Genomic DNA, 10,721 nt, shown 5'->3' with positions numbered 1-10,721 from the left:
ATAGTTTTCAAACTGATCGAAAAACAATCATCAATGCTTTTATAATTTGATGGATTAGGTATAGTTTGAATTACATATATATTAGGTTTAATAAATGATAATATTTACATTATATACGAGTTCGATGTATTAGTATACTATATAAAAATATAAAATATGTTTGCACTGTTTGATTTTTAATAACATGAAATAAGAATGTACTTATTAAATTCATTGTCCAATTTAAGTGGTCATTGACATCAATAACTTCATTGTAGTCCCAATTTTTAGGAAAATTATTATCATGATATTTCCCGGTCAATGCGATGTTATTATTAATATTGCCTACATAAATGTATATTATTATATAATATTAATAATATTATGATGAATATTGTATTGATTTTCAAACTTACATACTTATAATGCCATAATGTAAAAAAACATACCGCAGCAATTATTTGTTTGTAAACAATCGATGAAAAACGATCTCAACGTTCGAATTTGAAAGAAAAAATTGCCACGTCTGTCTGTATCTACAGTGGTTCAACAAAACGCTGATTGTAAGCACGTTGCATTATATTGTACACATACACAAAGTTAATTCATTTTTTTTAACCACCACCAAGGTTACAAATTAGTGATCGTGTCATTTAAAATGTTTTTAAATAACTAACCATTTTGTTAAAATGATTCCTACTTAGTTATTGAACGAATCAATATTTATTTATTTGTTAATATAATTATCTACGCAATGTTTACATTTTCCCCACAGTTAAAATTGTATGAACAAGCACGACTTTAACTTAACACGTATAGGCACCTATTATATTTTAAATTAACTGAATAAAGCTAAAGTACTCAAATGTACTCAAATTCTATAGATTAACAGATCAACTATAATTATTTTAAAGTAATAGCGTATTTTTATAAATTCATGATATAATATAATATTATTTCATAGATTTATTATACATTATATATATATATATATATATTTTTATAATATGTATTAATATTACTTTACCGTGCCTATGCGACGACCACACGAGTCTGTATGATTATTTTACCCAATTAATTGATTGCATTCTGTAATATACAGTAATGCATATTATTATTGAATAAAGGTAAATTAAAAAAAAAAATATAATATATATATTATTTTCCATTCCATAGGTATTTATTTTCACCAATTGCAGCTGAGTAAACGAAAATGTAGGTACAATATAATAATGACATAATATAACGGTATTCTATTCCAAGATCTATGGAATTTGTCATTCACATCAACACATTTACCTTTACAGATTATTCTTAATGATACCTGCCGTAGCTATCACAATAAAAAATATTTTGTATCACTATTTTTCTTTTATATATACCTATAATAATAATATATTACACGGAATAACTATTGTGTGCTGAGAATTAATTTTATATGATCAAAATACAGAAATCGTTTATTCTTATTAGGCGTGTACTGTATATTATACTATTTTGACACGCTATTAGCTCTAAAAGACAATGTGTACATCTGCGATTCGTCTCAACCAATTTTGAAATTAATTGTGCCAAACATTTTTTTTTCTTCAAATTAAATACTCGCATAGGTACTATTTACCACGCTAATTTTGTAAATTATTATTGAATACATATTTTAGTACCTTTGTCATAATAATTTTCACAATATATAATACTATTGTGTGGAATTAATGTACATATATTTAATACTGTATGTATATAGATACATATTATAAATGGAACGTATCTTTGGCGTTTCTTTTAACAGTAAACATTCACAATCTCAAAAAAGTTTAAAGGTTTTATAAGTACTTATCACATTTTTTAAAAATTATTTTATGTCTTCTAAAACAATATTTTTGAAAAAGTTATACTTTTTACTATCATTCATTGTTCCCTATTATTTTGTTTTAGTTTTTAATATATACTCCTAACAAAATGATTTTCCGATGACCCATGTAAGTAAAAACATCAAACGTTTAACTAGTAGTTAGTTTTCTATAACTGATATATCCAGTGTTCAGATTGGATAAGTATTTTTTTATCTAGATAAATATACTGCAACTCAAATGTATCTAGATAGAGATTAAAGATAACTTAACTCATATTTATCTAGATAAAGATAAACATAAATACTTTTTTATCTAAATAAAAAAAAGATACAATTATTTTTAAATGGTTATAAATGTTGGTATATTATTTTAGTTGGGTACTAGGAACATAATAATAATAATGATAAAAATAAAAATAATTACATTATTTATAAACCATAAACTTTGTTTGAGAATCTGTATAAATATTTAAAAATTTAGTACAATTTCGCGATTTTTATCAATAAAAAATGTATCTAGATTAATTTATTTAGATTAGTAAAAAAATGATCTAAGATGAACGTTTAGATACCTTGTAACTATTTATCTAGATAAGATAAAATATGAACAAATAATTATCTAGATATTCATCTAGATAAATTTATCTAGATAAGTCCGAACACTGGATATATCCCTCAAAATATTGGTTCAACTAATCTAGAAATCCTTATAAAAAACTAAGCACTTGGGAGATAAGTATTCGGTATTGTATGCATCGGTACCTACCTACTATGTAAACATTCTGATTCAGGATATGAAATTAAAAATCTGTATTTTGTGTGAAATATTATAATTATGTGTAATAACTATGCATAATAATAAAAATATAACTTTAAAAACGTTGTTTTTCGAAAAATTGATTATTTTGTAGCTACTGTCAACTTTACCAAGGTTACATATTATTATTAAATTCATACATTTTAATTTTTGTATAGCATTTATAGACATAGTGCCTATGGTTGAAAGGGGGTGGCAGAGCTTTTCAACTTTTTTTATATATATTCAGAGAACTGTTAGTTATAATTGTCATTAGAACATTGAGACAGTAGGTATACGTTATTTTTTACATAACACTTTTTAGGTGTCTAAACGTATGTGATTAGAACACCTTGTAGCTTACATCCCTGTTGTATCAGCCTGTTACCTGCAGTTCATAGTTACGATTGTTGTTAAATATTTTTGATTTTCATTTATTTATTGTTGTAGTTTTCTATGCATAAATTGTATATGGAATTATAATGTATTGCGTTATATTAAAATATGTTTAGAAACCAATAATTTAACACGCTCGCAGAGTGAGCTTTCCTAACTTGTTCAAACCTACATTATTGTTGTAATTTGCATTTAGAAAAATTGTACTAAATACGATATTATTGAACTTAATTTCGATGAATTATACAAGTTATTAGTGTAATGCTTTGGAGTATAGTTAAATTTTAATTAAGTATATAATATATTATATGAATAAATTAAAATGATTTGTTGTAAATTTATTAGTAAATAGCTATTGTCAAAAATATTTATTTGGCAGACGATACCTACTGCGAGCATATACTTGTATATGGTATATTATGGTAACTATTTCTTTAATCATCGATAGTCGGGACTCGGGGTTTTGGTAACCACAATATTATTATGTTAAGATGAGCTTTATAATTTTAATTTCAAGGAATACACACATTTTTTTTGGTACTTATAATAGTCTAGCTTTAAGCTTTCGTTGGCTTTAAGAGCCCCCCATCTTTTATTTCTACAATTCGAACTCTGTATAGTGCATATATTAAGTAAGTTTTTATTTTCCAACAAAATAAGTATTTATTTCATCAGCACGCTTGCGTTGACATCGAGACTTAAGGGGATTCAATACCGTGATTTTCTGTTTTTGTCCAACACACGCGTGACATAGTATTTTAGACGTGTTTTTTGCCAATCATTCCAATCGATCTATTGAAGTGATAAGATTTCTGAAAACAAATTTGAATTTTTCGTCAAGTCTACTTGAAATCAACTTTCCCAAATTTTTTATTTTTTTATTTTAACTTGCCCAAAAATTTAAATACTAGCATTTTTAAATACCTATGACATTTTTAAGAATTGATGTATAATATCGAAAATGTGGGAAAGTCAATTTCAAGTAGACTTAACGACAATTTTAAATCTGTTTTCAGAATTCTTATCCCTTCGTTAGATCAATTGGTATGTTTGCAAAAAAAAAAACGTCTAAAATACTATGTCGCGCGTGTGTTAGATAAAGACAGGAAACCACGGTTCGAATCTCCTTAATGGACTTAAATGACAATAATTATTATTCGGGATCCCTAACTATACTTTCCGTCTTATCTGGTAATTATTACAAAGTTCAACATCCAATCCGTCGTAATCGCGTTATCACACAGTATTAGTGTATTACATTTATTAATGTTTGACAAAAATAATGCATTTATTATACTATTAATAATAATATTATACACGTTTTCATAATAATATGTTATTGTTATTAGGTGCTTTAAAGTAAATATATAAGTACCGCAGAATGGCAAGAAATAACCACTCAGAATTTTATTTAAAATGTAATATTCCGTGTTATTAGCTTCTCATATATTTATATTTTTTCATAATCTTATACTTTACTAGGTATTGAAACGTGAATAATATACATACTATCGACAGAATAATTGATATGGATTTTGGTGTAAATTACAATTTATATTTTTTTATTATCTGAGATAATAAATATAATAAACGCAATTCAAAAATGTTGGTGAAAATTACACATTATGTTGTACTTATATGTTTCGGGTCAATTTTGGTACAAATTGACTACATATCTGTATATTATATAGGTAAGTACCCACACCTACTACGTGTCGTAAAAACATAATGTAAGGCCACACGTAGGTATAGTTGCGTTTTATCCTCAACTCAAGGCTTAAGGATTTTCACCCCTCGGGATTATGTCATGGCTATTAATATAATCGTCTGTTTAGTCAATCCACCAGACTGTCGAATCTAAAAATGTCCCAAACGCATTTATTATGCATAATCCGTAAACGAATTAAATAATTATATTGGGTTCACTGCACACTACTATTATATGTATTGTGATCCTTGATGTCGGGGGGCCAAACCAGTGACGAGTGTGCACGCGTAAAATACAATTATATCTAATAATATTTTATTATACTGCATAGGCTGACTATACCTAGGTATATATATATATATATACTTGCGACGAGTCTCGGGGGTATTTACCTGTAACCCGAAGATATTTTTCAGAGTACGCTCTCCGCAGGTATTTCTTCCGTATCAAATCGCGTACAGTGCGATCTGCAGAATATACAGACTACGTGTACATGTGACCCGGGACCGGCTCTACGTTTATAAAATACGGTTTCGAAAATCGTGAAGGCAATTTCAAGGTTGACTGGCCATTGGCTAAATCGCCAAATTCGGTAGGCGATAGACAATTGTTTTTGCCAATTCCGCGCCTAATGTGTCACAATGGGAAGAGGTATTATATACATCATAATATATAATATACTTTTGGGTTCATTGGTTTCGTTAAATTACATTATTATTATTATTTTTATTGAGTATCTTTGTAGATCCACGCACGCGATTCAATGTCTCATCATCGTTTTATACTTTTCTATCGCGTCATACGACATCGACCGCAACTCTCACGACCGTACTTACATATAGTTACTAGCTACTGGGTATTACGTATATTCCGAGGTATACAATGTGAAGTTTTTTTTTTTAACGATACGATGCCGCCTCTGAAAATCCGCAATAAACTGCAGTTGATAAAATAAGTTTTTTGTCGTGGTCTGTTGGTATTGTTTGTGATATTGACCAAATCATTTAAATTGTTGGTGAAATGTATACACAGCTAAATATTTGAATCGAAGTTGTGTGCCGTCAATTTTTACTTCGAAGGAAGATATCTTGTACCTAAAGTTCAAGCGAAATATTCCTAATAACCACCTTTGTTCTATATATTTAAATCCAAACTATAAATTCACACACAATCCACATTTTACAAATCTCCACTGAGACCCATTTGGCCTTACGATATGCAAATTTAGGGATACTCTGAACATTTTCAAATCCATACCATACAAAGCCTTTCAGTCCAGCACTCTTCGCCTAAAAGCTTAAGTCCCCTGGTACCTACGCAACCAATGAATCCCTACACAAAGACTTAAACATAGAATCAATGAACCAACTATCTGAGATCCATAACAATTGGTTTAACTCCAAAGTCCAACACCAACCTTTGCCTTTAGTCTCTCAATTATCATCACTATTCCTGACAACCCACCCCGCCACCTCAAAAGACCTCCTAAAATACTGAATAACAGATTAAATTAACAAATTTTGTTCCGAAGGGATCATTGTCCTATGGCTATTCCCTTCCAATGTATCTTATGTATGTATTATTATATGTATTAGTCATCTCATTTATCTACTGTAGTAGAAACTAGGTGCCGTAGCACTAAGTGTGACGTGGTCTTCAGAAAAATTTCGACTATTCGTCTAAAAATAAAATTATAAAAATATAATTAATAACAATTTGTCAGCCCATCAATTCACACATTTCTAATTAAACGTATATAATTATAATTCAAAAACATTTTGTTCATCTAATTATTTAGTGCTAAAAAAAAGGTCAGTGTGCCGTGAGAACGTTTTGTGTGCCGTGTTTAATAAAAGTTTGAAAACCACTGATCTACTGTGTTAAAAAAAATACAGAATGTAAATTTTGTCATTAAATAAATTTAAAAAAAGTTTTGTGGCTTCAATTTTAATTTTGAAGGAAGGTAACCAAATACTGGTACAGGACGACTGTAGAGTATAATAACCTACGAAATTGTCATCTTCTATAAAAAGTAACAATCTGTCAAAATTATAATGGAAATGCGTAGTTATAAGACGGTTAATTGACAATAATGTAAAAAGAGATGCACAACAAATTCAAATATTATTATAAATTAAATAATTATGCAACAAGCTGATTGAACAAACCTGCACATTCACGCCTTGACGTGTTCAAAATATTTCTCTACCTGTATGTATAAATAGCTGTTTAATAATAATAAAGTTTAATTTGTTATTATAATATGCATGTACTTACTTAAGTGTAATATTTTAATTGCATAGACAAATAATGTTGTAAGGTATACAAAGTTTAATCATTTAGTTAATAAAAATTTAATTTGGCTTTTATAGACACAATAAATTGTTAGTTTTCATTTTGGCGTAAATAAAAATATAGATAAATACATTAAGTACCTAGTAGACACTGCCGTGTAGGACACCTATTTCCGGTGGACTATAATAAGCTGCAATAATTGGACTTCGTGAAAATTAATTGCAAAGACTAATCTTCCGGGCACGGACACCGATTATACGTTCAAAGTATAGTTGTACATATACATGTACATTAAAACTGTGTAGCTGCAATTTTCAGTGTGGTTTTACATTACTTTGAATATAATACACAAAATTATTATTATGGTTTTTGTTATAAATAGGTAAAAATATTTTATTCTTTAAATTCGTTATAGCTATAAGTAATCACATTTATAATTTTTATGAATTTTATTTAAATTGAAAACGTTATCATTAGATTTGGTCGGTACTCGTTGGACAATAATTGCAAAAAACAAAATAGATGAATTCGTTTAAATTTTAGTTTTGTATTTACAAATGCGCGCTCAACAAGCTATTGCATAATATTATGGTACATAAATCATTATTAGTTATCAGTCATCACTTTACGAAATTAGTATATTATGACGACTCATTTACTACATTATACCATATTCATACCACTCGATTATTTTCACCTGAACGGCTTTACTAAATTACATTTTGATTTATTGAATAATTATTTTACAGTTTACATTTCTCACCGAGAACGAGGAGCTTATTATTTGTTGCGGAGTTAAACCGCTGTTTTTGCTAAATCAATACACTGTGGCTTAATTTCACTTCAAAGTATTAATTATTACAGGTTTAATGTTTATATTATTATAAACAAAGATGAGAAAACAATATTTTTCTCGCATGAACTCGTTGAGTATAGTCGGCAGTACGTGGTATGGAGGGGATTGAAGAGGTGGCGGTTGTAGCGTCTTGTTTGATATTTCAATGTTCGCTTATTTATGTGCCCTTTTTATTCACACTTGTAATACCTATAGGTAAAGCGCTGTTTAGTTAATGTAAAGTTTCCTCGCATCGAAAGTTTCAAACATAACTTATAGCCTATAGACAGTATATTATTATAGGTTAAATACCTATATACTGTTAAGCGTATAGAAACTCACGGTTCATGTACTTATACAACAATGATATATACTGCAAAACATTTAACAAACGATATTTCTAGGAAACGGTTTTTGCAAAGTTGTACTTAGACTACAAATGTGTGGCTCACTGCACCACATTTACACTTATACCAATAAGTAATAACATTTTGTCCAATGCAAAAATATAATATAAGGGTGATTCTCTAATCGAAGAAAGCTCATTAGGTATTTCGAAACGTAATAACTATTTTCAAAATTGTGATATTATTTAAGTTTTTAATTTTTTCACTCTTATATATTTATCGGTTAAGCCACTATCAACACTATAGTTTTAAATAGTAACCTACATATTATAATAAAAAAAAATAATGAAACTTTCTTTTATATGTACCTTTATGTTAAAATATGTATTTTAGGTTAATCTACCGAAATATAGTACCTCGAAGTCAGGGTTTTTTTACAGGACCTTCTATATTATTCGTTTGCTAAGACTAGGGGTTAAAACTTATAAATTATGGAGACATTTTTTTCAAGTAATATACTTCTTGTCAAAACAATTGACTAAAAAAATATATGCATGTGGAACTATTAGATCAAATCGAAAATGTCTTCCAACACTTACAAGAGACAACTAGTTGTAAAGATCTGATTATGATTCGACAACAAGCAATAAGGGATTGGCTTTTTATAAAATATGGAAAGATCGAAAAGCAGTTCATATATTATTATCTTCACTTCACTCACCAGATGACAAACTATTTGTCAACAGGAAAGACAAAGATGGAAGTACTTCTAAAGTTCAATGTCCTTTAGCATTGAAGGATTATAATTCAAATATGAACTTTGTTGACAATTAAGACTGTCTAAAAAAAAATTACCATCGTGACAGAAAGAGCCATAAGTGGTACATGAGACTGTTTTTTTTTTTCATTTTGTTGATTTCTGTGTTATTAATTAATTTATTATTTACAAATAATTGGATACAGACGGTAAAAAATTAACTAATAAAGATTTTCGTAGAGAGGTTTACCAAGGTGTATTATCTATAATATTAGTTAATGTGCAATTCCCATCCATAGTGAAAAAAAGATCTAAATCAAACATTGAAATTAGCAACCATAAGCCACAAGTTTCAAAACATTTGAGACTTACTAAATCTAAACATCAACCAACTCAAGAGAGTAGTAGACGGTGTGCTGTGTTCAACTAAAATAAAACCACAAAAAACAAAATGGATTGTTCTACCTGTAAAGTTCCTTTGTGTATCAAGACAGACAAAGCTTGCTTTAAAATTATCATACATAATAGTTTTTATTAAATTGACATTTTTTTATTATTATTTATTTATTTAAAAAGGGTATACATTTATTTTATTTAGAGTTATCTATGTTGCTTATACAATTATATGTAGTTTTTTTTTTTATTTATAAAAAAAGGGTTTACATTTTTTTCCTGCATTATCTGGATTGTTTATATGATATTAAATTGTTGGTTATTATTTATATATTTTAAAAGGGTATCCATATACTTCACTATGAGTAATCTATATTGCTTAAATAATTTTAAATTGTATTTTTATTATTATTTAAATATATAAAAAAGGTTTAATATTTGTTTTTCAAAATTATCTGGACTACGAGTATACATACCTAATGTTATATTGTTTTTCATATCATTTATCAATTTTTAAAAGGTATAAACTATTCTAGTTATATATTAGTTGGAGGATTCAAATATTTGATTGCTTCTTATGGTACCTACTAATATAGTTTTTTATTTAAGTTATTTACTATAAGTTTGGATTTGATCAGTGCCGTAACTAGAGAGTAAATGACCCAGGTGCAGACAAATGCATATGGGCCCCTCTTTTTTGAGATCCATAAAAAAGTCGGACCGACTTCACACCATGGGAATTTTTACTCCTTAGATAAAAATCATAGGATAAAAAGTATTTGTGGATATATTGAATTTATTTACAATAAAATATAAAAATAACAATTTTAGTTTTTAAGTAACACCAGAAATAAAAAGGTGGGTAAGTGGATGTCACTCTGCTGTACAGTAGGTTACAATTGGGTCACTGTAACGGATGGTGTTAAATTTGAATTCAATGATGTAATATCATTGTATTAGAAAAACGATTCTGAGCGAAAATGGTCAATCAGCCTATTATGATGATATTAAGGTGACTAAAGTAATTTATACATAATATATAACCTATTTACGTGGAACCTTGTTTTAAATTTTCAATCCTTAGCTATAAAAGTTGAACGTTTTATACATTTTTAACTAAAAATAATTATTCAATTATAAATTTGATAAATTTTGTCAAAATCCAATGTTTAAATGCTTATAAAAAAAATTGTGCCATGTATTTTTAATATTTTTCAACTGCTATTGTAACAATATATCACGAGCCTTGAATTACATTTTTACATTTTTTGGTCTAACAGATAAAACTTTAATGATATTTATAGAACAAAAAACTAAAAAATTGAAAACTGACATGTCCGTAAACAGCTCAAAAAGAGTCAAA

The sequence above is a fragment of the Acyrthosiphon pisum genome, chromosome X, assembly GCF_005508785.2.
Source record: "Acyrthosiphon pisum isolate AL4f chromosome X, pea_aphid_22Mar2018_4r6ur, whole genome shotgun sequence".
In the NCBI taxonomy this organism is placed as follows: domain Eukaryota; kingdom Metazoa; phylum Arthropoda; class Insecta; order Hemiptera; family Aphididae; genus Acyrthosiphon; species Acyrthosiphon pisum.
The sequence above is the reverse complement of the archived record's forward strand: the minus strand, read 5'-3'. Positions refer to the sequence as shown.